The 27,214-nt window shown below is 44.0% G+C and overlaps 1 protein-coding gene across 4 annotated transcripts in view; it reads right to left on the reverse strand.

The window, feature by feature from the left end:
- FLRT2 (fibronectin leucine rich transmembrane protein 2) overlaps window positions 1–27,214 on the reverse strand; it is a 94,172-nt gene that overhangs the window by 43,200 nt on the left and 23,758 nt on the right. For 2 of the 4 annotated variants that reach the window (XM_035107727.2, XM_035107710.2), the window contains exon 2: window positions 27,047–27,116. The exons of the other annotated variants lie outside the window; for them this stretch is intronic. The gene's annotated coding sequence lies outside the window, so the exon portion shown is untranslated. The remainder of the gene's footprint in view (window positions 1–27,046; window positions 27,117–27,214) is intronic. 4 annotated transcript variants of the gene reach the window in all.

Genomic DNA, 27,214 nt, shown 5'->3' on the forward strand with positions numbered 1-27,214 from the left:
ATATCCCTCCATATTTCTAGAAGGGGGCTATGCTGTTCAAAAGGGCATATACAATGTGGAAATTAACAGTTAGGGAAACGTCAGGAAAAAAAAATAAACTGCTATTTGAATGCAGCCTTGGACTGTATAACAAAGTAGATTCTGCTGCCCAACCACCCAGAGCCTACCATTATGACTAGCAATAAATTGACACGGTATTTTTGAGCTTTACTCTTTATCAAGAGCCAGTTCATATGCTACACAGAAAGAAGTCCAGGTTTCCCACTGAGAGCACACCCAATGGGGAGGTTCTGTCAAGTCCATCTCTTTGATGAGGACATCTAGTCAAAGCTTTCCAGCCAACTTGTTGGTCACACTCATTCCTGAAGTGTTTAGGAATGCACCTCGAAACCGAATAAACATAACAATGTAAGAAGAGTCCTGCTGGTTCAGACCAAAAGTTCAATTTAGTCCAGCATCCTGTTCTCACAGTGGCAAACCTGATGCCCGTGGGAAGCCCTTAAGCAGAACCTGAGCACATCAGCACTCTTCCCACCCATGCTCTCCAGGAACTGGCATTCAGTGGAATACTGCCTCAAGTGCACAGTTATAGGAACATAGGAAACCTTCTCTAGGGCCATCTAGCACAGGACTGTCAACAATGACTAGCAGTGCATCTCCAGGATTCCAGACATTGGGTGGAATTCAATGTCCCACTATTAGATGTTCCATCTGCTCAGGCATATCAGGCTGTCAAAAAACACAATCCTCTGCCCCTCCCTCTGTACACTATTCTGGGGGTTCTCCTGGCATATACACCCTGCACCAATTGCAGGAGAGCAGATGTGCAGTTGGGAAGGTGCAGAGGAAGAAAAGGCCAGATATGGAAGCCCTTGAGCAGGGCTTGTGCTGACATGGTTAATCAGGAAGGTTTTGTTTTTGTGTGTGGGGGGGGGGTTGCATCTCTACCTGGAGATGCTGGGGATTGAACCTCAGACCTTCTGCATGCAAAGCAATGCTTTGCCACTGAGCCATGTCCCTTTTCCATCACAACTACTCGTCCCTGATAGGCTTATCCTGCATGAAATTGTTTCAGCCCCCTTTTAAAGTTGTCCAGGTTGGTGACCATCACTATCCTCGTGGGAGCAAATTCCATAGCTTAACTCTCTGCTGTGTGAAATACTTCCTTTTGTGTGTGTTTGTGTGTGTGCCCTGAGTCTCCCAACTTGTATGAAAAAGGCCTCAGATGAAAAATCCACTCTCAAATCATGAATGAAATAATCCAGCTGCCTAGATTTGATTGTAAAGTTTGCATTTGTTCAAAAACTGTTGACCTTTATATTCATTGGAGATTTTTAATGCAACCTTTTTAAAAGCAGCTACCACTTAGGAGTCTGTTCTTGGGTTCATTTTAATACACTGGAAATAAATAAAACAGCTTCTTTCTGATCAGCTATTGTGTGTGGGGAGGGGTGCTGTTCTTTGATACATTTTATAGCTGCTGGATCCCCCTTGTTCCTTCCATTTCTGCTGCCCTCTGTGTAGTTTATAAGCCTCAGATGTGCTGAATCAGCATACCTGCCACAGAAAAAATTATACCACATGGACATGGGCAGCATCTTACTCTTTTGCATTTCTGGAGCCTGAAACAAACATTCTGCAGCCAGCCAGCCAACATCTTATAAGATACGGAGGCTTCTGCTTCTCCACTGCTTCTGCTCCCACTTGGGCATGTCCTTTAACCTCCTAAAACTTCAAATATGGACTGGCTTCACCTTATCTGCATCCACCATTTCCAGTTGTTATCATACTGAGTGAAAAAGTGAGGGACAATGAATGAAAAGCATTCAACTTCTCAACTGATTTTACATCAAATGATCTAATACCAGCCTCTTCTACCAAGCCTCACATTCGCTTCCACATCACTGTCTAAAACAGAATTTCTGACCTGGGAACAATGGGTGGAATTCAACATTGAGTTCATCCAATCATTCTGTCTATGCAAGAATTTCAGCTTTATAGGCAGAACAATCCCTCCTCCCCCCCACAAGCTGTTCTGGGGGGTCTCCTGACCCCCCCAGCAAATATTGGGGTGCACATGAGCACATAGAGGGGAGGAGGAAAGCCTCATTGCACAAGTGGAAGTTCTTGCACAGGACTTCAACTGTTGGGGTTTTTATTAATTTTTAAAATTAATTTATATCCCACCCTTCCTCCCAAAGAAGTCCAGGGCAGCGATATCGCATATACTACCAGGATGTTAGAATAAGAAAACATTAAGTGATTGGATGGCTCAAATGATTGGTACAGAGGCTTAAGGAACCTTCAGATTCAGAGTACTGCCTGTAATGTAGTTTAGGTTTATAATCACCATCTAGATATTGTGATGTTTTGACAACAGCTCAATGCCTTCTGTGAGATGAGTAGGTGTGAAATCTCATTGCAGTTCTTACACCATTGGCTGAGTAACAGAAGACAATCACCTATTGTGAATGAAAGACGTAATCATTGTAATTCTAAGGTGATGATAAAGTTTGTGAACACTAACAACTGCAGCTGAAACTACATCCACTCTTCCACTCTTCTTCCCACAGTACCTGAGTTTTGTTAAACAATGACTACAATATTGCAACATGAGAAGAAAATCCTGGGTGGTTAGCTCCAATGAAACATTATCTCACAGTACAAAGAGGCGGAGGAAAGTTGGATGTTCCCCCGAAGGACTGCAGCCATCAACACAGAAAGAATGCTGGCTCCGGGTTGTGGACAAGATGTCCTTACATAAGGCACCTTCATTAGAGCATCCTTCCCTCTTTGCAACTGCTGTAGTTGTTCCTCTGTGCCACTGTTGCCTAATCACTTGCCAGGAAGATATTTTGGCTGAGCAGGTGAGATGGTGATGGCACATCCGTCTGTCTGTCTCTCAACCCCCCCCCCCAAATAAAAGTAAAGCATGTGTTGTGTGAGCACGTGACAATGGTGAGGAAGAAGGGCAGGAATTATGCAAGCCGATGACATCAGCTCTGGCCACAAGCCTCATATCTGCTTCTATTCCCTCCCCCATAAAAACAATGAGATGGTATCAGCCAGTGCAGCGTAGAGGCCAAGTGTTGCACTAGGACCTGGGAGGAGACTAGGGTTCAGATGTCTACTGACCTAAAGCTCTCTGTGACCTGGGGTCCAGCCGCAGTCTCTCAGGCTAACCTGCACCACATGGTTATGGCCAGGATTAAAAAGGGGTGGGGTGGGGGCACCAGAAGCGTATACAATATAAGTAGATAAGAAGGGTCTTCTGGCTCATCGAGTGCAGCAACCTGTTCTCAGAAAATCAGGTGACTTTGGGAAACCTGCAAGCAGGATCTGAGCGCATAAGCACTCTCCCCTCCTGTGGCTTCTAGCAACTGTCATTCCAAACCATTATTGCCTCCCAACTATGGAGGCAGAGCACAGTCATCAAGGCTAGTAGCCACCGATAACCTTGTCCAATTTGAACTTGTCTAATCCTCTTTCAAAGCCATCTAAGTTGGTAGCCATCACTGGCTCCTGCAGAAGTGAGTTCCAGTTCATGCACTGCATGAAGAAGTACTTTTATCTTTTATCTGTCCCAAATCTTCTAGCATTCAGCTTCACTGGATGTCCATGACATCTTGTGTTCTGCAAGAGGGAGAAAAGGTTTTCTCCATTCCCTTCCTTTATGTCAATCCTAATTTTACACATTTCTAACTAACACATTGCTGCAAACTTTCCACATTGAGGAGTTGCTCCATTCTCACGATTATTTCCTGAACCTTTTCCAACCTCTACAATATCCTTTTTGATACCGAGTTTCTTTGAGGAAAGGTGGAATATAAATGTAGAAATAATGAGCACTCACACTTTACATTGTGGGTGCTATCTTGCATGGTGCTACAGTTCCCAGGGAACTTACTGGCAAACAGGGCCTGGCTTGCCTCTCAGTGTTAAATTTTGGAGGTTCACGCCCACACTCAGTAGTCAAGTTTCTTGCTGGGAGGTGGGGCCAGCCCCATTTATAAATAGGGGGTGAGGCCAACAATAGCCAGGCAGTCGGCGCTGGAGATTCACCCTCCCTACCCTCCCTTTGTTTAATGTTTCTTGTTTGCAGGTTAACTTTTTCTTCCTGTTTAGCGGGCGCTGCTACAGTCTTTGACTGGTTGCTGTTGAAGGACCGGCAAGAAAATTCCTGCACTGGCAGGTTTCGTCTTCCCCATAGCAATTCGTCTCAACTTTGGCGGTTATGGCCTTGGGTGGAATCCTTTAGTCTTTTCATCCCTATATGGGGGGACAGGTTTGAAGTGGTGACTCACCCCCCTGCAGCGGCAATTCCAGGTTCCCCCTCTTAAAGGGGTTATATATATGGGTATCACTGGTCATACACTGAAAGGTCGCCAGTGAAAGGTCGCCAGTGAACTACCCTGTGGGGGGGGGGATATCTTGATTTCAGCAAGGCCTTTGACAAGGTGCCCCATGATATTCTTGTAAAGAAGCTGGTAAAATGTGGGCTAGACAATGCTACCATTCAGTGGATTTGTAACTGGCTTACTGACCGAACCCAAAGGGTGCTCATCAATGGCTCCTCCTCATCCTGGAGAGTAGTGACTAGTGGGGTGCCACAGGGTTCTGTCTTGGGCCCAGTCTTGTTCAACATCTTTATCAATGACTTGGATGATGGGCTTGAGGGCATCCTGAGCAAGTTTGCAGATGACACCAAATTGGGAGGGGTGGCTAACACCCCAGAGGACAGGATCACACTTCAGAATGACCTTAACAGATTAGACAACTGGGCCAAAGCAAACAAGATGAATTTTAACAAGGAGAAATGTAAAGTACTACACTTGGGCAAAAAAAATGAAAGGCACAAATACAGGATGGGAGACACCTGGCTTGAGAGCAGTACATGTGAAAAGGATCTAGGAGTCTTGGTAGACCACAAACTTGACATGAGTCAGCAGTGTGATGCAGCAGCTAAAAAAGCCAATGCAATTCTGGGCTGCATCAATAGGAGTATAGCATCTAGATCAAGGGAAGTAATAGTACCACTGTATTCTGCTCTGGTCAGACCTCACCTGGAGTACTGTGTCCAGTTCTGGGCACCACAGTTCAAGAAGGATACTGATAAGCTGGAACGTGTCCAGAAGAGGGCAACCAAAATGGTCAAAGGCCTGGAAACGATGCCTTATGAGGAACGGCTTAGGGAGCTGGGTATGTTTAGCCTGGAGAAGAGAAGGTTAAGGGGTGATATGATAACCATGTTCAAATATATAAAAGGATGTCATATAGAGGAGGGAGAAAGGTTGTTTTCTGCTGCTCCAGAGAAGCGGACACGGAGCAACGGATTCAAACTACAAGAAAGAAAATTCCACCTAAACATTAGGAAGAACTTCCTGACAGTAAGAGCTGTTCGGCAGTGGAATTTGCTGCCAAGGAGTGTGGTGGAGTCTCCTTCTTTGGAGGTCTTTAAGCAGAGGCTTGACAGCCATCTGTCAGGAATGCTTTGATGGTGTTTCCTGCTTGGCAGGGGGTTGGACTGGATGGCCCTTGTGGTCTCTTCCAACTCTATGATTCTATGATTCTATGATTCTATGATTCTATGATTCTATGATATGGGCTTGGCTGCCTGCTACACTTAGGTCTTGCAGAGCATCCCCATATCCCATTTACTCTGATGAGCCCCAGTTCCCCCGAGCTGGGGGGCTTGGAGCCAAGGTCTTTCTACATTCCTAGGTCTTTCTACATTCAGAAGTTTGATAAAGTTGTGGCCTAGTTTTAATTCCATGTAACGTTGTCAGAGTCTTTATTCCTTCCTTATGATCTCTGGGGGCTGGGGCTGTCGCCGCCTGGTCACACAAATGAATGAACACATAAAATCAAGGGATAGTCAGTGTATGATGTCACACCATCATGCTTGGAGTTTCCTCATTTCTGATTGCAATGATGATGTCGCTTCATCTGCTTGACTATTCACTGATACAACAGGGGGGGGGGAATAATTGCCATTTCTGATGCAGACCATTGTTGGCCCACCAATATGTGACTCTGTAGGCATCTGTGCTAAGGTGGAACGTAATACAGAGCAGCGTGTTTGGCTGCCAGAATGAGTTAAAAAGGGATAGTGTCAGTGAAATAAAGCAAAACTCCATTTGCCCTCAGAAATCCTTGATGCTGATTTGTAGAATAGGTTCCAGATCAAGCACCGTGCAAATATCACCCTGAAACAAAGATGGTGTGATAGCATAGTCCGGTGACAAAGCACTGCTACATCACGTCCTCGCATGACTGAATAACAAAAAGGTTTCATGATTCGCAGCACTGACTTTATCCTTAACTGCCTCTTTCCGAGCAAAAGAAAAAGGACACATTAACTATATAAATGTATGCATTTTCATGACTATCTTGAATATCAGGGGAGGGAGAACCTCGTACACTTGTTTTCATTTCTGACGAACAAGATAAGAAGCAGCACGACCGGTATGGAAAAGACAAGGCTGGATTGCAGCTTGCTGTACATTAAGTGGGATTTGACTGAGCAATCATTGCTCAGGTGTTGTTGTTTTTTAACATCTCCTTTATTTTACCTGCTGAATTCCTTTCCCTTCAGTAAATGGGCTGTTAAAAAGAAAATGGAACCAATTCAGCGGCAAAGCAGCTCTTCAGCAGCCTGAGCCATTTAAAATTTCCTTCTGAACCCTGCCACCTTAATTCAACAGCTTCATGCTCTCCGTGTCAAAACGGCCTGACTGGCTGTATCCAGACAAGTTCGACAAGGCAGCAGGAGATTATTTTCAAGGAGGGATACAGAAAACTGCCAGGATTTGCCCGGCAGCTTCAAGAGTGAAGATCTTTGCCAGCTACAATACGGGCCTTGGTGCCATACGTTTGGTGGGAGAGGCAGTCCGACATCCTTTTCAGCCGTGAAAGTCACTTGAACACGTGCATTGAAAGATCATGTGCCTCCACCCTCCAAACATTTATGATGAGATTTGAAAGAGCCCCCAGATGCACAACTGCGGGTGTGGAGGACTCTCTACACACCATCTGGAATGCCGCTTCTTCAGAACCCCAGTTAGGGATGCTTAAGGAAAGCAATCTTTGCAAAGTCATACACAATGTGACCTGATCTGAACCTCTCACTCTAATGTGGGGATCAGAACTCAACTATCCATTGGGAGTTTACAATGCTCTGAATGTTGTACCACATTTCTCAGCATGTATCAAAATATGTATTTAAATATGTACCTTGAGAGAAAGTACATGTTAAAATATGTATGTGAGAAGATTTTTTTTTCTTTAAAAAATCACTGATTGAGGTAAACACTGAATTTATGGGGCAGATTCACACCATACAATTCCAGCACATTTGCTGCACATTTCTTTGCTCAAATGAACCTGAGAAGAGCTACCCTTCACTGAGTTTCAATTTTCAGCACCCTTAGCAAACTAGAGTTCCCGGGATTGTTTGGGAGAGATAATGTGGTTTAAATGTGTCTTAAATATATGGTGCGGGTCTGTCCTTTGAGCGCCCAGCTTGGGCACTGAAATCCTGGCTTGTTAAACAAAAAGCACTGTTTTAATCTGATGCCCAGTTCAGCAAGACTTAAGCATACTTTTTTTTTCCTGGGTCATTTCTATAGCCTGTGATGCAGCAGCTAAAAAAAAGTCAATGCAATTCAGGGCTGCATCAATAGGAGTATAGCATCTAGATCAGGCATCTCCAAACTTCGGCCCTCCAGATGTTTTGGACTACAATTCCCATCATCCCTGACCACTGGTCCTGTTAGCTAGGGATCATGGGAGTTGTAGGCCATAACATCTGGAGGGCCGCAGTTTGGGGACGCCTGATCTAGATCAAGGGAAGTAATAGTGCCACTGTATTCTGCTCTGGTCAGACCTCACCTGGAGTACTGTGTCCAGTTCTGGGCACCACAGTTCAAAAAGGATACTGACAAGCTGGAACGTGTCCAGAAGAGGGCAACCAAAATGGTCAAAGGCCTGGAAACGATGCCTTATGAGGAACAGCTTAGGGAGCTGGGTATGTTTAGATAGCCATGTCCAAATATATAAAAGGATGCCATATAGAGGAGGGAGAAAGGTTGTTTTCTGCTGCTCCAGAGAAGCGGACACGGAGCAATGGATTCAAACTACAAGAAAGAAGATTCCACCTGAACATTAGGAAGAACTTCCTGACAGTAAGAGCTGTTTGGCAGTGGAATTTGCTGCCAAGGAGTTTGGTGGAATCTCCTTCTTTGGAGGTCTTTAAGCGGATGGTGTTTCCTGCTTGGCAGGGGGTTGAACTGGATGGCCCTTGTGGTCTCTTCCAACTCTATGATTCTATGATCACACACACACACACACACACGGGAGGGAGGGAGGGAGGAAGTAAAGAAAGAAGGAAGCGTTGAAACAAATAAAAGAATAGCAGTTGACTGGAGGGTGCATAGCACAGCAAGGCTGCATCACGATGCCTCTTCAGGGCATTCAAGAACTAGGAAAAGCAATACATTAGGGTAGAACTATGTGAATAAGCTTGCTCCACCCTGTATTCCCAGTCTCATTCCCATGGCTCTCCATAAGTTGGACAGTGACTGTTTGAAGGGGGGCACTTCCGTAGGCTCCCCATGTGATGTAGAACCCTGGTTTTCCAGGCATCTATACCATGTGAAATTCTCCATGAATATAGGCACCTTCCTTACTTGGCACAGCGCCTTTCAACGCACAGACATTGAGTGTGCCCCCGCCCTTCCCCATGTTCCCCCAGTTCCTGAACCTCATAGTATAGCATGAACCCAGATATTTGGGCAACTTGGTTATGTAGAATGAGTAGTGGCTTTTATTTTTGCATAGTTGTATCTTCCATTTTTTTTTGTATAATTGTATTTTTTATTTTTTTAAAAAAATATTTTTCCAAGGTGCTCTCCCCACCCCCAATCTTATCCCCACAACAACCCTGTGAAGTAGGCTAGGCTGCAAGAGAGGAACTGTACAATGAGGTTCATAGCTGAGGCGGGGTTTGAATCTGGGGTATCTCTCTCCTAACCCATCCCTTTAACTGCAGCTCACCCCCCCCCCATCTTACATATTATGATGTACATTGTAATTTCTTAATGAGCTAAAACACAATCTAAAGTTATTTAAACTGTTGACGTCCCTAATTACTACATAGTTTCCATTTATTTCAGGGATGGGATTCTAATGTCATGGCATTAAAATGTTTAATGCTAAATCCTAGCTCCTCTTTCACAGAGCTGAAGTATTCAAAAATGTAGTGCCATTGTCAACACTTCAGCATGAATATTAAAGGCACCATCACAAAGGAATTTCCCCCACCCCTTAGTATGTATTAATGTTTTTTTCTTCCGTCTCAAAACTATCTTACGTCTTGTCTAGAAGTCTGTTACTAAGGATTGAAGTCTCCCGATGCTTTAATACTTGCTGTAAGGATTAGTGATCACATGCTGTCAGTATTTATTTATGGTCATTACAAGTCTCCCGATCCAGTAACTAAGCATTGGAGCTTATTGAAGACAGGTGGACCTTTCTAGTTTATGAATGAAGTTGCAGCGACTTTGTGAATGGAGATCCAGGAGAGCTGTCTGGCGAAGAGGGCAATGAGGTCAAGCTGCTTAGTGACCCTCTAAGAGCATTATGGCAGCAAAGGCAGCTGCCGTAGTCAGGGTTAGAGGGATTTTCTATGGGGGAAAGCAGAGCTAACACTTCATGAGCCTGTATATGTTGTTAGGCGTTGCTCAGCTCAGATTGCTGAGAGAAGAAATTTATCAATTGGAGCATCTGCCTGGTGGGGAATCTACGTTTTAAAGCAGGTTCACATGTGACACCAGAAGTACTTTTTGCAGTTCTGGTGCCTTTATTTTGGATTCCAAACCAGCATTGTATTTTTGTATATGTCACCTTGAATGCATCTGCCAAAACCTATTTTACTTTACTTTATTTTTTTAGAGTATTTTTTTTTTAATTCTTGCTCTTCAACCAAAAGAAAAGCTCCCTCCTTGCCATCAGGCTTATGCTCTAAAAAGATACAGCATTGATAAGTGTTTGGCTTCCACAGGAGGATGCATCCCTGGGATGCAAGGGAGGCCACTTTCTAAGTACAACATTCAGTCTTGGCTTCTATGGCAAAACACAACACACACACACCCAATTGCTTTACACCACCATTATATCCAAGGCCTGTCCACCAATTCCTGAAAAGAAAGTGGGGGGGGGGGAGGAACATTACACCCCATCTTTGCCTGAGAATTTGACACATAGGCAACTTTTCAAAGGAGTTAAGGAAATAATATTAACATCACAGCCTGTTTATGACAGCAATTTTCAAAACCACGGCAGCTTCCAATGCCAGAAGCGATGGCACAGGGGAGAGTGTTATTATAACAGCGTGATTCTCTGTGAAAGCCTGTCACCTTCTGTTCTTGAGCCTTGCTAATGTACAAAGGCGAGATGCCCAGTTTAGGAAAGGGATGTTTCCCCCACTGTTACATGGTGGCTGCTAATGCGACTACTAATGGACCATAATTCCCCTGCCCATCTTCACTGCAACAGGTACAGGAAGTGCTGGAACTCAGAGGCCATGAGGCATAAGTCCTAAGGCAGGTCCCACTCCAAAGGAACTGCAATGTACTTTATGCGGGAGTTCAGTTCCAAGGGTTCTGCGTATACACAGAAACATGTATATTCAAACCCTGGGAACTATGATGTATGCACTTCCCTAGCCTTCCAGAAGCAGAGTGCTGCCTGGACCTTGCCCAGTAAGGTTAGCCTCTTTGCCTTGTTTTGGGGGCAAGGCCTGCTCAATGCACCAGCTCTGGGATCCACTCACAAGATCTGAAGAAGTGTGCATGCACACGAAAGCTCATACCAAAATAAAAACTTAGTTGATCTTTAAGGTGCTACTGAAGGAATTTTTTTTAATTTTACTTCGACCCAGACCAACACGGCTACCTACCTGTAACAAGATCTCACAGGGTCATCCAAGTTCCCACAAGATCTCAAGCAATCCTCCCCAGTCTTCTGAAACCAGCATGCCAAGAGGGCTTTGCCCAGGAAGCAAGGCAAAGAGCTTAAAAACTCTCTTCACACCAGGGAAAACTTGCCAAGCATTTAATTTAACTGGCCAGACTTCAAGGTTGAAATTGGACAAGTTGAATACGCGTAAGGAATGGCCGTACTTTAACTGCAGCAGCTTTGACTTTCCACCGACAAGCAGGGAGTCAAAGCAAGATCCGGTTTTGCTGTCCAGCTTTCATGACTGACAGTGGCAGCAGGAGGAAATGTGTACGCTAGGAAATTATGGCCTAGGTGCAGTCCAGCGTGGAACAGTAGAAGCCTAATTTGCATCGCATTCCACAAACATCTTTGCCCGAGGCAACTGTGCTTAATACAAAGAAGCAGCTCAAATAAAGGAGCTTTAATCAGCACTAAACCTGGTTAAGTAGATGCTGGGCGGGGAGAGGGGGAGCGGCTCCATGATACTAGACCAAAAGGAGAGGATTAGTGCTAAAAATAACAGAGGAAGTTAATATGAAAAGTTTAAAAGCCTGCAGCTGCACCCTACAAGTTTCAACTGTGCAATGTTTATCGAGATTCCAATGTTGTTATAAGTGCAGAGGAACAATTCTGTCCCAGGCATGCCGATGTTCTGAGAGTAGTGGAGGCTCACGAGAGACGCTTTTATGAATTTGGCCACCAAGCTGCAACCGAGCTGATATTATATAAGAAACGTTCACTGGGGAAATCTCTTCTTAAGTTGATGCCCTGGGCAACCATCTAAAGACTTGAGACAGGGACATGGCACAAGCAATGCATGTCAAAGGTCCCTAATTCAATCCATTGAGTTTCTTGGTAGGTCTGGAAAAGACCTCTGTCTGAGAAGCTCGGAAAGTTTCATTCCACCTAAAAAATGGAATGAATATGTTCATTTCAGTTTCTCTCGTTTTCTCGTTTTCTCAGATCTTAAATTTACTTCCAAAACTTTCCATAGCTGCTTGCAGTTTTCTTTCAATGTCTTAAAAACTCGCCAGCATTCTAGTGCCAGTTTTACCTGATCTTTACATTTTTGTGTGCAATGTTGCCTAATTAGATGTGGTTTTGCATGTGATTTTCAAAGATAAATGCATTTGCATGCCCACTTTACTTGGGGATAAGCACTGTTGTACACATCCCTTGGTGGGAGAACTACATTGCAAAATTCGGAAACAAGCGAATTTCAAAGGACAGTTGTGCTTCGGTTGGTGTATTATTGCAGGAACTGTGAAGTAGGTAAGATTGCATTAATATGTGAACTGAAACAAATTTCTCCCCCCATCCTAGATACTGCCAAACAAAGTATATGGAACTGGGCTAAAGGAGCCAATGGTATGACACAGTATAAGTCAGCTTCCTACATTTCCTATGGCTTTGTGTTTATTCATTTGTTAAATTTCTATCCCACTCTTACCCCCAAGAAACCCAGGGTGGCATAGCACAATAAGACAATTAAAACATCTAAAAACAGTTTCAGTCCAAATATAGACTGGCAGCTGTAGGTATTTTCTTAGGGTCAAACTACATTTTTCATTAGTTGCGCAGCTGTGCTGTTTTTATTGTAATTATTTGTATGTTTTAAAACAGATTTTATACATGTTTATAGCTTCAATTCTATTAATGTTTAATTGTTTTTTAATGACTGGGGTTTCACCCCCCCCCATATTTTTGGTGATTCTTGTTTTTATCTGTAAGCTGCCTTGAGTCCCATCAGGGGGAAAGGTGCTACAGTGGAACCTCGGTTTTCGAACGTAATACGTTTTGGAAGACCGTTTGACTTCCAAAATGTTTGAAAACCAAAAACTGAAAGCAGAAGCCTCAATACAAAGGGAAACTCAAAACAAAAGCTGCGTAGCACGTTTGGCTTCTGAAAATCGTCCAGAAACCGGAGCAGTTACTTCCAGGTTTTTGGCGTTCGAATGCCAAAACGTTCGACTACAGAGGTGTTGTTGTTGTTGTTGTTGTTGTTGTTGTTGTTGTTGTTGTTGTTTGCTATCAAGCAACAATGACTGCATTTAAAACAACCTTAATATGAGGGGTGGGGAGTCCTAATTTTAATCATGATCACATGACATCCGGAAAGGAGGTTTAACCTTAATTCCCCCAGATGCTGTCCTGATGCAGATCACCTTCTTGAACTCAATTCTATTAATCTGAAGGGCAGAGGAGAAGGTGGGGAACCTCTTGTCTTTGCCCTCACATTAAACTTCCATGGGCTGGTATTTCCCCACTTAAAACTATGTTCTATTTTGGTGATTTTGAAGGCAATGCTTGCTTCTGGATTATGGAAAGAACTTAAATGGAACGTACTATTTACATATGATCTGGTGGGTGGCTTTTTCCGCTGGGGGCTTGGGAGGTTTGAATTACACACTGAATGCCCTGTGACAGCTCAGTTCCTAAAACAGAAATCATACTGATCCACGTGCACATCTCCCCCCACCCCAAAGAGTGTGAAGGCCCTTGATGCGGTTCTACTGCTGAAACTAAACAGATCTGATCCCATAAACTGCCAGGAAGGGAAACCAACTAGAAACCCTTTTGCAAATTGAAGGTTTGAGCTCCCTTGAAGAAGAACAGGCTATATGTGTAATAATTAAAAATAAGTTAAAAAAAAGATAAGTTGAGCCAAAGTCCATTCTGCTTACTGGTGTGGTTGGGCTGCACCTCTAGCACACAAAGGTGTGAACTGTTAACATCACACTTGACTATTATAAGGCTTCCATAACCAATGGATAAGATACACAAGTGCTGCTTGATAAATGTAAGATGGCTGCCAACACAGACTTCGGTGACATTATTTGCTCAGTTACTCAAATATTATGTATTTTCTTTGGGTTTGAGTGGCTCCCAACAGGCTTCCTTGCAGGGTTTCATTGGTGCAAAGATGTCAAGAATGTTGGATCAGCCTCAGCCAGCTGAAGCGAATTTCACACAAGTGGGACTGGCCAAGTGCTATTTGAGCAAACATCTCAAACATCTCAAAAACCAAATAAGTAGATCATTGTCCACAATTCAGGCAACATTGATTGCCCTGGGGCCTTAGGGTCAAGGACGGGTCATAATCAGATGATAATGATAATAATAAATAATTTAGCCCAAGTAGACTCATTGTGGAAAATTGGACTGAAGAGATCAGTGCAACTCAGATAAATCTTGAAATGCACAGGCCCATTTGACAGGAAGCGTGTTTGCGTCATCGCTTTTGTTGTCATCTAGATTCAAGCCGCTCAGAAATAACTGCAAATGTCGACTTTGAAGTATGAAACTCCATCTCTGAAAATGCCAAACAAAAACTTTGAATCTCACCAGTGAAATGCACCCTTTCTAATATCCACAAACCAATTATTTTAAATTTGTATGCTGTGAAAATCAAAGGTCCATTTTTATTTTGGACATTTGCTTCATCTCTAACTTGAATGTGCATGAACAAACGTCATACTTACTAAGCTTAGGATTAGTTCTCACAATTAAAAGGTGATGTGGCAAACCTCTGTCTCCACTGCACCAACAAGGGCTCCCACCTGCAGTGGGAAATGATATAGTCAATAGACCAGTTTATCACTCCTCTATTATTTGGGGGGGCTTAAGTAGCAGTAAAAGGTCCAAACGGGGCAAGAATTTGGAAAGGGCTCAAGTTTAGGAGTGGGCATGGTCTACAGAAACCCTGTGGTTCACTTAAAAGTTTCAAATTTATAAAGCAAGATTGCATGTGCAAAGTATATACAGTGGTACCTCTAGTTGCGGACTTAATCCATTTCGGGGTGCTGTTTGCACCCCGAAAAGTCCACAACTAGAGTGCCTCTTACGTGTATGTGCACGGTGCAATCGAGCACTTCTGCGCATGCGTGGAGCATGCAGGTCGCTTTTGCGCCTGCGCCTGTAGCGAACCTGGAAGTAAACACTTCCGGGTTTGCCGCGTTCATAAGCTGAAAGTCTGTAACAAGAGCGGAACACAACTAGAGGTACCACTGTATTAGTAGTTAAGGCCTGAATCAATTTCCTTTAAGTGAATCTGCATTATTGTGTAAGAACAAACTATGTGCTTTGCTTAATCCAAAGATGACCGCTTCCCAACACCACTGGAAAAGGAAGGGAGGTACAATGGCCTGAAACTTGCTGTGGCTTGACCTCTTGATGCTAAACTTCGGTTTAGCATTTCATGCTAGCCCTCTTTTTTCCTCCTCCTCTGCCTGTGGGAGGACAATCCCTTTAATTAGAGCCTTTGGAATCTGGCACTTTAAAATTCTTCATGATACCGCTGTAGATTTTTATGTATTCTGTTGTGATTTCTCAGAGACGCTCATCCCCCATTACTGCAACATTAACTTAGGTCAGCAGCACAATTTAACATTTTGCCAGAGGATCATAATCCTTCAGATGGTTTTCAGCTTCATTTTAGCTTAATGGAGGGAATGCAACACATAACAGCCAAAAAACAAAAGAGGATCAAAGACAGCTATAAATAAAAAAATGTGCATGCCAAGCCAAAACACTTTCCTCTTTTTTTGCACCAAATAGCATGGAGATAATGTACCGCATTGGCATACGTGACCCAGAAGCAGCTTCGACAACTTTTTGTTTGCTTTGTAAGGGATTCACACTAATATACGATGCTAACATATTCTGCCCTACATTCCAGCAAATTGTAAAACAAACAAGAGACACTATGAAGTTGGCAGAGTTCTGTTCAATCCCCATAAACTGAGATAATCAGGAAATATAAATCTTCTTTGAGGCATCAAGGAAAGGTTCTTTAAACTGGGGGTTTTTTTAACAGCATGTTTTCTCAGAAGTAAGTCCCAATGAGTTCAATGAGACCCGCTCCCAAAGAAGAAGAGGAGGAGGAGGAGGAGTTTGGATTTGATCTCCCGCTTTATCACTACGGTACTCTAAGGAGTCTCAAAGCGGCTAACATTCTCCTTTCCCTTCCTCCCCCACAACAAACACTCTGTGAGGTGAGTGGGGCTGAGAGACTTCAAAGAAGTGTGATTAGCCCAAGGTCACCCAGCAGCTACATGTGGAGGAGCCAAGACGCGAACTTGGTTCACCAAATTACGAGACTACCGCTCTTAACCACTACACCACAGTGGCTTTGCTCCTGCAATTTCCAGCAACTGGCATTAAGAAACATAACATCTCTGATCATGGAGGCAAAACATACCGTAGCAATCAGTAACTATTGATAGTCTTATCCTCCATGAGTCTATCTAATCCCAATTTTAAAGTCATCCAAGTCACTGGCTGTCATGGCCTCTTGTGGGAGCAAATTCCATAATTAATTCCATAATTTAACTATGTGCTGTGTGAAGAAGTACTTAAGTGCTATGAGGTGATGGAGTCAGTAGAGCATGAGACTTAATCTCAGTGTTCTGGGTTCGAGCCCCACCTTGGACAAAATATTTCTGCATTGCAAGGGGCTGGACTAAATAAACCTTGTGGTCCCTTCCAACTCTACAATTCTATGATTCTCTTATTCTTTTGTCTGTCCTGAATCAAAAGCTTCAGTGGGTGTCTGGGAATTCTAGTGTTATGGACTATGGCAACCTTCATACACATATTGGATTGAAGGAAACTTTTGAGAATTTGTGTAATGTTGGCTACATCATTAGGAAGAGTGAGGTAACCTGCCTCAGGTTACCAATACTGATCTCCCTTTTAAAAAAAAAAAACCAGCAGCATATACTATAGTTGATGGCTGTGTTTTTTTACTATGGGTGGGTAAAGGTAAAGGTAAAGGGACCCCTGACCATTAGGTCCAGTCGTGACCGACTCTGGGGTTGCAGCGCTCATCTCGCGTTAAGGGAGCTGGTGTACAGCTTCCAGGTCATGTGGCCAGCATGACGAAGCCGCTTCTGGTGAACCAGAGCAGCACACGGAAACGCCGTTTACCTTCCCACTGCAGCGGTACCTATTTATCTACTGGCACTTCGATGTACTTTCGAACTGCTAGGTTGGCAGGAGCTGGGACCGAGCAACGGGAGCTCACCCCATTGCGGGGATTCGAACCGCCGACCTTCTGATTGGCAAGCCCTAGGCTCTGTAGTTTAACCCACAGCGCCACCCGCTGTCCCAGGGTGGGTAGGTAGGTACTATTTGTCTTTTCCATCTCAAGACTCAGAATGTCTCAGTCCATCTCTATGTTCCTCACAAGATACCCTCCATGGTAGCAATTTTACATAATCAAAGGTGCATGAAGTTTGAATGCTACCTTTTCCCCAGGGACCAGATCCATTAAGATCTGTACTCAAACTCTCTGTGACCCCTACAGTTTATATTTCTGTAAGAGGAGCACTATTTTGCAGACAGCGAAAAACCTGAAAGATACATTAATAAGTGCCTTCACCTTGATAATAGATTGCCAATATTATTAAATGCTGCTGTCTTTGAATAGTTGGCTTTTTAGTGCATTACTTGAGTTATGCAAAGAGTGACAAGATTATGGTTAAAATCAGATGAATAATTAAAGTAATAGAGTAATTGGAGTTGTACAATTTTCACAGCTGAGAGGAATTGGAGAGGGGATATGCTTCTTGGTTTATAGTTCTTCGTAGAAGCCATTGCCAAGCATACCATTCCCAGGAGATCAGAATAAAGATAATCAGGATTTTAAACACACACACACACACACACACACACACACACACACGAATAACAGGTTTTGTTGTTTTCTCTAGCTTAGCAGAAACTGCAGAGTAGGAATGCATTAGGCATCTGGAAGGATGAACATTTCACCTCTTCAAAGTGACCAGACTTATAACCATATCCTACCAAAAGCCCACACAAAACAAAACTCAGAGCTGCAGACCACATACCTAACTGGGAGCTATTATCCCTGCCTTAGAAACTCTGTTCCTAAGGAGACATGCAGAAGGCTGACAGCAATGACACAGCAGAGAGAAAATATGTCCTTACTATCACTCTGTTCTGTAGCTAGCTTGCCTGGGGTGAGAAAATATAACCTCAATTGATGTTCAATGTAAGATTCTTACTTCACTGAAGGTTACACCTCAGAAGGTGGGGGGGGGGAGGTTTGCGGACATGTCTATCTCCTTCAAACTTTGTGTACTTATTCTTGCAAATACCAGTATATGCACAAGATCGTGAAAAGTGATGTTAAAAGAGTAAGATGCTACCACCTCAGCTAGGCCAAATACCACCTCAGCTAGGCCAGCTAGACCTAGAGTTTCCCCTTTAGCTGCAGTCTGTTCCACAAATATTTATTTATTTTAAAGGTATTTATGTGCTGCTTTTCAAGCGAGCCTCACAAAGCAGGTTGCATAATACTGTTGAAAACAATAAGCGTAAGTTAAAACTGTGTAATGAAACAGCAAAGGCAATTTATGGAGAGGGAAGACATTTTGAAAACCAGATCTCTGCTCCTCCGTGGGGCACGTGCTTCTTGAGTAGCCCTGTGGTGGCATTTGAGGAGGGAGAGGCCGCCTGAGCCAGAACACTAGGAATGAGATACTGGGTGGCACTCCAAGCTGTTCTGTTCTCTTTCTGTTTTAAAGAAAGGACATGAACAGAGATCACTGCGCTGCAATATAAGATCCATTAAGGCCCTAGGATTGGGCAGGGAATGATGACTACCCAGATGTTGTTTGACTTCCATCAACCCCAGCCAGCTTCAACAGAAGGCGGAGAGTCTTTTCAATATCTGCCACACAACTCTGTTTTCCTGAAACCAAACCATGACTACCCTCAGGCCTGAGGGCTCAGCCATACTGTCGTTTCATGTGGATAGTAAGCTTCACTGCCCAAAGGATGTTCTCCTCCAAATCAATGCCTTCCATACTCCCCCCTCCCTCAATCCATATTTTCTCACACCAGGGATTCTCCAAAAAGAAGGGGAAATGTAGTAAGGTGGTGATTTGGAGAAGAATATCAGGTGGAGAATTCATAGAAGTGCAGGAAACTTACTGTTCACATTAAACAGCACTATGGATGAGCCTGAAGTTTCTTTCAAAACCAAAAATGACTTTCCTACCCTGTTTCTCATATTTTAAGGCATCCCCATAAAATAAGCCATAGCAGGATTTTTAAGCATTCAAGGAATATAAGCCATACCCCGAAAATAAGACATAGTGATAGGAGCAGCAGCAATGCCGGCCGCGGCAGGAGGAGGAGGAAAAAAATAAGACATCCCTTGAAAATAAGCCATAGTGTGTTTTTTTGAGGAAAAAATAAATATAAGACGTGTCTTATAATATGAGAAACACGGTAGCTTACTGTATTATCTTGATATATATATATATATATATATATATATATATATATATATATATATCTTACACACACAAAAACCACTTATAGTGCCAGTTTAAATACATATTACACCAGTCTTCCCCAACCTGGTGCTCTCCAGATGTTCCAAAGTGCACTTCTCATCGTCTCAGGACGCTGCCCATGCGAGCAGTACACCAAACTATGGTTATGCATCCCTCAATCCTCCCCCAGCAATTTCTTAACTTACTTCGGAGTTCATAGCAAACCATGGTTTGCAGTTTTGTTAGAACCAGCAAAACTATGATTTGTTCAAACCATCCTTCTCATACAAACCAAGATTAAACTCAACGCAGAAGGGGAGGAGATATACATGAGCCTAAGGACTGGATCTGTACGTGTACAGAATTTCAAAGCAGGGGTTGGCATTAGCTATGAAGCAGCTCATGCCCCTACGCATTTGTTTGAAATTACATTTCAGAAAAAGCTGAGCTGCAACCTAGACTGTTTGTCATTCTCATGTCCACATTCCACCTCTCTTTTCAAATGGAAAGATAGGTACACCCACAACAGAAAGAACAGGGATCCTCTGTTGTGAGTCCACGGAGGTCTCAAAAGATTGCAATATTTCCATGCCAGAGGTATAAAAAAAAATACTGACTTTGAAGGTGACTACTGATCTTGCAATCCCATCTCCTTTGAAATTGTTTCTTAAGGCGACCCAGCACGTCAGATGCTGCAAGGATCACTAAAGAAGATGAAACATATCCCTGATTTAAAAGGATATCAGGTGGCCCAAAACCTTCCGATGAACACTTCAGGAAATTGTCTTAAGTCCTCCTCTAATCCTGTGATCTGCCTCCACTCTGCTGGTTGGGGCAGAGGAAGGGGAGAGAGAGAGCAGTGTTGTAATTAAAGCTTCAAACTAGATATCTACAACTATGTGCACACACAATGAACTGATCAAAAAAGCAAAGGCATCGACATCTGCTTTGAAAAGGCATTTCAATTCCTTCCATGTCCTCAGAAGGAAAACGCATCTAGCAATCCATATTTTAAACACTGTTTCATTTAATAATGCATATTGACATTTATCCGGAGAGATCAGCCTGTGCCTGGATTCTTATTGTAGACCCGCAAGCCTTTTGTCCATTCCTGTGACTTTTTATTATACAGTAAGGCACTGTGAATTTGTGGGCGGTGACAGCAACGCCACTCCAAATAAAAGGTGTGGTTGACCATTCTCACGACAAATATTTGGCTTGTCTCTCAAGGCCACGTTCCTTTAGAGGTGGTGGGAGATGAGTGTTTTGCCTTTAAAAATTCATACAGTGACTTTCACCCAATCCATTCTTTGTCAAAAGCCCCCCCCCAAAGGATCCTGGGAACTGTAGTATGTGAAGCGTGCTGAGAATTGTAGCTCTGTGAGAGCTTAACCACATCCCCCAGGATTCATGTCCTTTAAATGTTTGGTGTGGGTGTGGCAAATGAACCAAGGCCTGATTCAGTCTATTAAGGAAAATATATGTGAGAATGCTAGCTTTTCACCCCTTGGCAACCACAGATTGCCACTTCCCCTATTGCATCTAAGCAGATTTTATAACATGAAGCTTTAAAGTTCTAGTGTTCTATTTATATGCTCGAAGGTACTCCCAGCAGTTTGAAAAGCTGCTGCTGAGTGAAGGTTGTTCTGGGTGTTAGTCCCAAGGGAGTCACCTGAATCTATTTTCATTCCTACACCTTAGCAGCTGTCCTCGGTGACCCCTCTGCCTGCACTGGGACCTGAAGTCTCTCTGGATTTCAATTATACCGCAAGAATGATTCCCATCTGTGTCAGGCAGGCATTATTAGATAACGAGCAAGGTGCTTAATCCACATCCCTGTGTAGAGTGTATTTCAAGTGCATATTACAAAAAGAACAGCCCTTTACTGTTGCAGCAAACAACTGTGTGACGCATAATCATTCACATTATACGCATGCAAAAACCCACATGCATGCACAGTGAAATATACTCCTGGTCTCTGAAAGTACAAAGAATTTAGCTGTAAAGGAAAGTACACATATAAAAGCAATTTGCATCCTGTGCAACTCTCTGTGTTGGCCAAATCCTGGGACAGAGAGAGAGAGACAGAAATCAACAGGCTGGCTACTTTGTTTGTAAAGGTAATGGGGCCCCTGACAGTTAAGTCCAGTTGTGAACGACTGGGCTTGTGGTACTCATCTTGCTTTATGGGCCGAGGAAGCCAGCGTTTGTCCACTCCACAGACAGTTTTTCCGGGTCATGTGGCCAGCATGACTAAGCCACTTCTGGCGCAACGGAACACTGACACCAGAGCAGCGCACAGAAAAACCGTTTACCTTCCCGCCAGACCTATTAATCTACTTGCACTTTTTGGCCTGCTTTCAAACTGCTAGGTTGGCAGGAGCTGGGACCGAGCAACGGGAACTCACCCCATCGCGGGGATTCGAACCGCTGACCTTTTGATCGGCAAGCCCAAGGCTCAGTGGTTTAGACCACAGCGCCACCCACGTCCTATATTTTTTTGTAGTATTCAGCAAAAGAGTAGGGTTGCCAGACTCAATAGAGGACAGGACTTCTGTGCCTTTAATCCTGCTCTCTTTTGAATCTGGAAACCTTAAAGAGAAACCAGCAGACCCTTTGCTTGGAAATTAAACAAAGGGTCTGCTGGTTTCTCTTTAAGGTTTCCAGACTCAAAATAGAGCAGGACAATTAAAGGCACAGAAGTCCTGTCCTCTATTGAGTCTGGCAAGAAATAAGGGATGCCCAGTTCTGTTGATGTACTATGAGGAGAGCAAACTATGATCACTCTATAGAATTATGATACCTAATACAGATCAGCAAAATGCATCCCAAAGACTACATTGGCACTGAACAGCCACTTGTTTTAATGAGAGTTCTATATTGCTTTTAAATGTTATTTTTGTAAGTTGCTGTAAACCTCCCTGGTGTCTTGTGAGAGGGAGGTATATAAATACTTTATCACCTAGACATCTGATAGGAGGGCATTCCACAGGGTGGGTGCCACTACTGAGAAGGCCCTCTGCCTAGTTACTATCAACATAAAGTAAAAAGCTTATTGGATCAGGTTAAGACTTAGTATAGGATGACTCCTGAGATAACTTTACTAGAGGGAAATGACTCCTGAGATAACTTTACTAGAGGGAGTTTGCAACAATCCATCTTGAGTTCTTAGATCTGAGATTTTGAGTCCCACTACACTATGGCCACATTTACACCAAACACATAAAGCTCTGTGATATCACTTTTAACAATTATGGCTTCCCCCAAAGAATTCTGGGAGCTCCAGTTTGATAAAGTTGCTGTGAGTTGCTGCTAGACTTCTGTTTCTCTCCCAGAGCTACAATTCCCAGAGCTCCTTGAGAAGAGGAATTGATTGTTAAACCATCCTGGGAATTAAAGCTTCTGATATGATAGCTCCATAAAGACTTTGTTTGTGTGTGAAGGTTTAATATATTCTGATAACAGAACTACTACAGCATACGTACTCTGCATTACTGGATTCTCTCTACCGCAACAAAAGCAAATTGCTTAGCCCTGCTGCTGCATTAGGCAAACACCTCAAAGGGACTGCAATGGAATCGCGGAGAAGACTCAGCTACCGTTTCACCTTCTGAGCACTGTGGCATGTGCCTCTTGCAGAAGAAAGTATTTAAATCGGTAAAACCCATCACTTGAAATTTAATGCAGAGTGCCAAATGTCTACAGCAGCATCCATAAAAGCCATTACACCTGCAATATTCTGACACAAACAGATGAAGGTTAGCCTGGTAATTTTTTCAGAGCCTTATTACATGTCCATGATGATCAAATGTGTTTGAGGAGCAGCTGGAAAAGGTCACAGAATGTACCTTGGTTGCCAAGTTTCTTGAGGTTGATTAGGAAGGGGAGGATCACAAGAGAAACTTGAGTTAAATAGACACCCCTCTTTGTTGAATAATTCAGCTACTTATAGCACATTTATCTATTTCACTTATATCTATGGAATTCAAGGGAGCATATCCAGGCACTCTACAATCCACGCCCTGGCAACGCTCAGGTTTTACTTAGCTCTAGCAAAGCAGCTGCATCATGTGCCTTCAGACAGTGAACACACAACACAAAAGAATGCTATGAAAGCACAAAGCAAGTGACATTGCCTTGCCATGTGTATCTGTGCTCTGGCAAAATGCTGGTTGGACTACTGCAATGTGTTGGATGTGGAAGACAGGAGTGCCTGGCGTGCTCTGGTCCATGAGGTCACTAAGAGTCGGACACGACTAAACAACAACAACAACAATGTGTTGGATATGAGGCTGCCCTGGAAGACTGTTTGGAAACTTTGATGAATTCAGTATATTGCATCCAGGCTGTTAACTGGGACTTAAAGGTAAAGGTAAAGGGACCCCTGGCCATTAGGTCCAGTCGTGACCAACTCTGGGGTTGCGACGCTAATCTCGCGTTATTGGCCGAGGGAGCCGGTGTACAGCTTCCAGGTCATGTGGCCAGCATGACAAAGCCACTTCTGGCGAACCAGAGCAGCACACAGAAACGCCGTTTACCTTCCTGCTGTAGAGGTACCTATTTATCTACTTGCACTTTGACGTGCTTTCGAACTGCTAGGTTGGCAGGAGCTGGGACTGAGCAACAGGAGCTCACCCCGTCACGGGGATTTGAACCACTGACCTTCTGATCGGCAAGCCCTAGGCTCAGTGGTTTAACCCACAGTGCCACCCGCGTCCCTAACTGGGACAACCCGGGGCAACCCGGTAAGATGTGTGGTGTATAAATAGTAAAATATCATTATGGAATGGGGCATCCCTATTTACCCCAGAGAAATGTTGGAGGGTATGCTCTAGGTGACCAAATATTTGGGAGTTAGGCAGGTGTTGACTAGGGCCAGGCTAAAACTCTCTCTGCAATGGTCCTCAGGTATTGAATTTCCTGCCCAGAGACATTCCACTGGAACCTGGTTTATTACCTTTTAGGCTTCAAAAGACCATTTTCTTCCCCTAGGCATTGGTGATTGATTTGTTTATACCTCTGCCTGCAGCATATGGTTGCTTGAGCTTTATTGCCATTTTAAAGGGTTTTTTAATGCATAGTTTAAAATACGTTGTAAGCCGCCTCAAAGCCATTTTAGGTACAGATGAGTAAAGTATGTAAAAATGATTTCAACAGCAAAAATGATTTCAACAGCAAATGAACAAAACTGAATAAAATAAAGTTTAAAAGGACAGCTAAGCAAAGAACAATACAACTACAGAGCCAGCCATACCATTGGCATAAGATCTGCTCAGTCAGCAGGTTTGGGGTGACCATAAAAGGGCAGCAGATAATCATGAACTGTAGCATCTGAGGGGCATCATATATGCCTCAGTAACCAAAGTGTCTTGAACAATCTGTGGACAGAGTGGCAATATGAGTGATGCTCTGAGTGACAGCTTTGTGAACAGGACAGTTTACTGCTGCCAGGGTCATGCCAGGCTGCCAGGACCTGGAATCTCAGGGCTTCAACCTCTTTCTCAGAGTGGTCTCTAGGGGAAAGTGTTAAATCTCAAGAGTGGGGACATTTGAAGCCTTTTCTCCTTTCAAACATGTTTGTCTTTTCTTCATACACTTCTTTCCCTTGCTACAGGCAACAGCGACCAAGAGGTGTGTACCATTGCAAGCATAATCAAGCGGTTGCCGAACAGCTCGGTAGGTTTCTGGATGAAACATCGGCTTTAGATCCATTCCAGTCCGGCTTTCGTCCCGGCCACGGGACCGAGACAGCACTGGTCGCCCTAACAGATGACCTCCGTAAACAGCTGGATCAAGGCGGGTCGGGGCTGCTGATTCTTCTAGATCTGTCAGCCGCCTTCGACATGGTCGATTATGAGCTTTTAGACCACCGCCTTGCTGACGTTGGGATTCAGGGCACAGTCCAACAATGGCTGCGTTCCTTTATCTCAGGTCGGGGACAGAGGGTGGCGCTAGGGAGGGGGTTGTCACCGCGGCACTCCTTGGTGTGTGGAGTCCCGCAAGGTGCAATCCTTTCCCCAATGCTTTTTAATATCTTCATGCGCCCCCTTGCCCAGATTGTCCGGAGTTTTGGGCTGGGTTGTCATCAATATGCTGATGACACCCAGATTTATCTGTTGATGGATGACCGTCCTGCCTCGGCCCCGGACACATTGACCAAGTACCTGGAAGCTGTTGCTGGATGGCTACGTGGGAGTCGGCTGAAGCTAAATCCTTCGAAGACAGAGGTCCTCTGGCTGGGTCGGGATGACATGGGGCGGGGGGGGGGCAACTTCCATCTTTCGCTGGGGCCCAATTAGTGTCAGCCCCTTCTGTCAAGAGCTTGGGGGTAACCTTGGATGCCTCCCTTTCCATGGAGGCACAGGTTGCAACCACAGCCAAGGTGGCATTTTTCCATCTCCGCCGCATTAAGCAGTTGGTCCCCTATCTCTCTCAACCTGATCTAGCCACAGTGATCCATGCGATGGTCACCTCTAGGCTTGATTATTGTAACTCGCTCTACGCGGGGCTGCCCTTGAAACTGACCCAGAAACTCCAGCGGGTGCAGAATGCCGCGGCGAGGCTCCTTATGGGGTCCCGGCCGCGGGATCATATTCATCCAGTGCTTTACCAACTGCACTGGCTCCCGGTGGAGTACAGGATCAGGTTCAAGGTGCTGGTTTTGACCTTTAAAGCCTTATGCGGCTTAGGACCCTCATACCTACGGGACCGCCTCTCCCGGTATGACCCACAGAGGACATTACGGTCCACAAATAATAGCATATTGGAGATCCCGAGTCACAAGGTGGCTAGGCTGGCCTCGACCAGGACCAGGGCCTTCTCAGTACTGGCCCCGACCTGGTGGAACGCTCTGTCTCAGGAGACTAGGGCCCTGCGGGATTTGTCATCATTTCGTAGGGCCTGCAAGACAGAGCTGTTTCGTTTGGCCTTCGGACTGACGCAGTCTGACCCCACGGTTACCCTCCCCTAAGGTTTTATTTATAATGGTTTTATCTTATTCGTAGATTTTTAATTTTAAAATTGAATTTTAACATTGTATTATTCTGTTGTTTTAACTGAATTGTTTCTTTTATATTTGTGTTGATATTATTTGTTGTTAGCCGCCCTGAGCCCGGTCTTGACTGGGAAGGGCGGGGTATAAATAAAAATTATTATTATTATTATTATTATTTTGAAAACAACTGGCAAACAGAATAACAATTCTAGGCTGGAGATTAGGTTGGAAGGGAAGGGAAGTGGTAGAGCATCTGCTTTGCATGCAAAAGGTCTCAAGTTCAATGCCCAGCATCTCCAGTTAGGGCTTGGGGGGGGGATATTGCCTGTAAACTCTAGAGAGCTGCTGCTAGTCAGTGTAGACAATACTGAGCTAGATGGTGCACTTGTAGGCAGTTTCCTAACACTTTAAGAAAATCACTACATGCCTTCAGTCTCCACTCCGTACAGCTTCCACCCCAGACAAAGGTCAAGACAGACTGGAGAGTTTTAAGTATCATTCTTCACACAGGATAGAAGCAAACTCATTCTTCACTCCACACCGCTCTTTGTCTGGCCTATAAACTCGGATGGACTAACTCAAACAAATCTGGATTAGTAACTAGTGTATCAGGGAACAAGGCCATTGTAAAATAAAACAGGATATTTAATGCTCCCACACCTGCACAATTAAATGTAATTTGTAATGACAGGCAGCCTTCAGGTTAGAGCATGCAAGTGGAATGGAGGAGATTTGAATCCATCATTACCTGGGTCTGCCACAGAGGCACTGCATTATCTTGGGTGTGTGATGCTGCCGCAGAGTCTAGATCTGATTCCCTAATGACAAAATGAAAACAAAACAAAAAATCTTTTCATCTTTTGTGGGATTGCTTAGAAAAGCATGGGCTGCCAACCACAAGCAAATATTTGAACAT

The sequence above is a fragment of the Zootoca vivipara genome, chromosome 1 (genome assembly GCF_963506605.1).
Source record: "Zootoca vivipara chromosome 1, rZooViv1.1, whole genome shotgun sequence".
Lineage (NCBI taxonomy): Eukaryota > Metazoa > Chordata > Lepidosauria > Squamata > Lacertidae > Zootoca > Zootoca vivipara.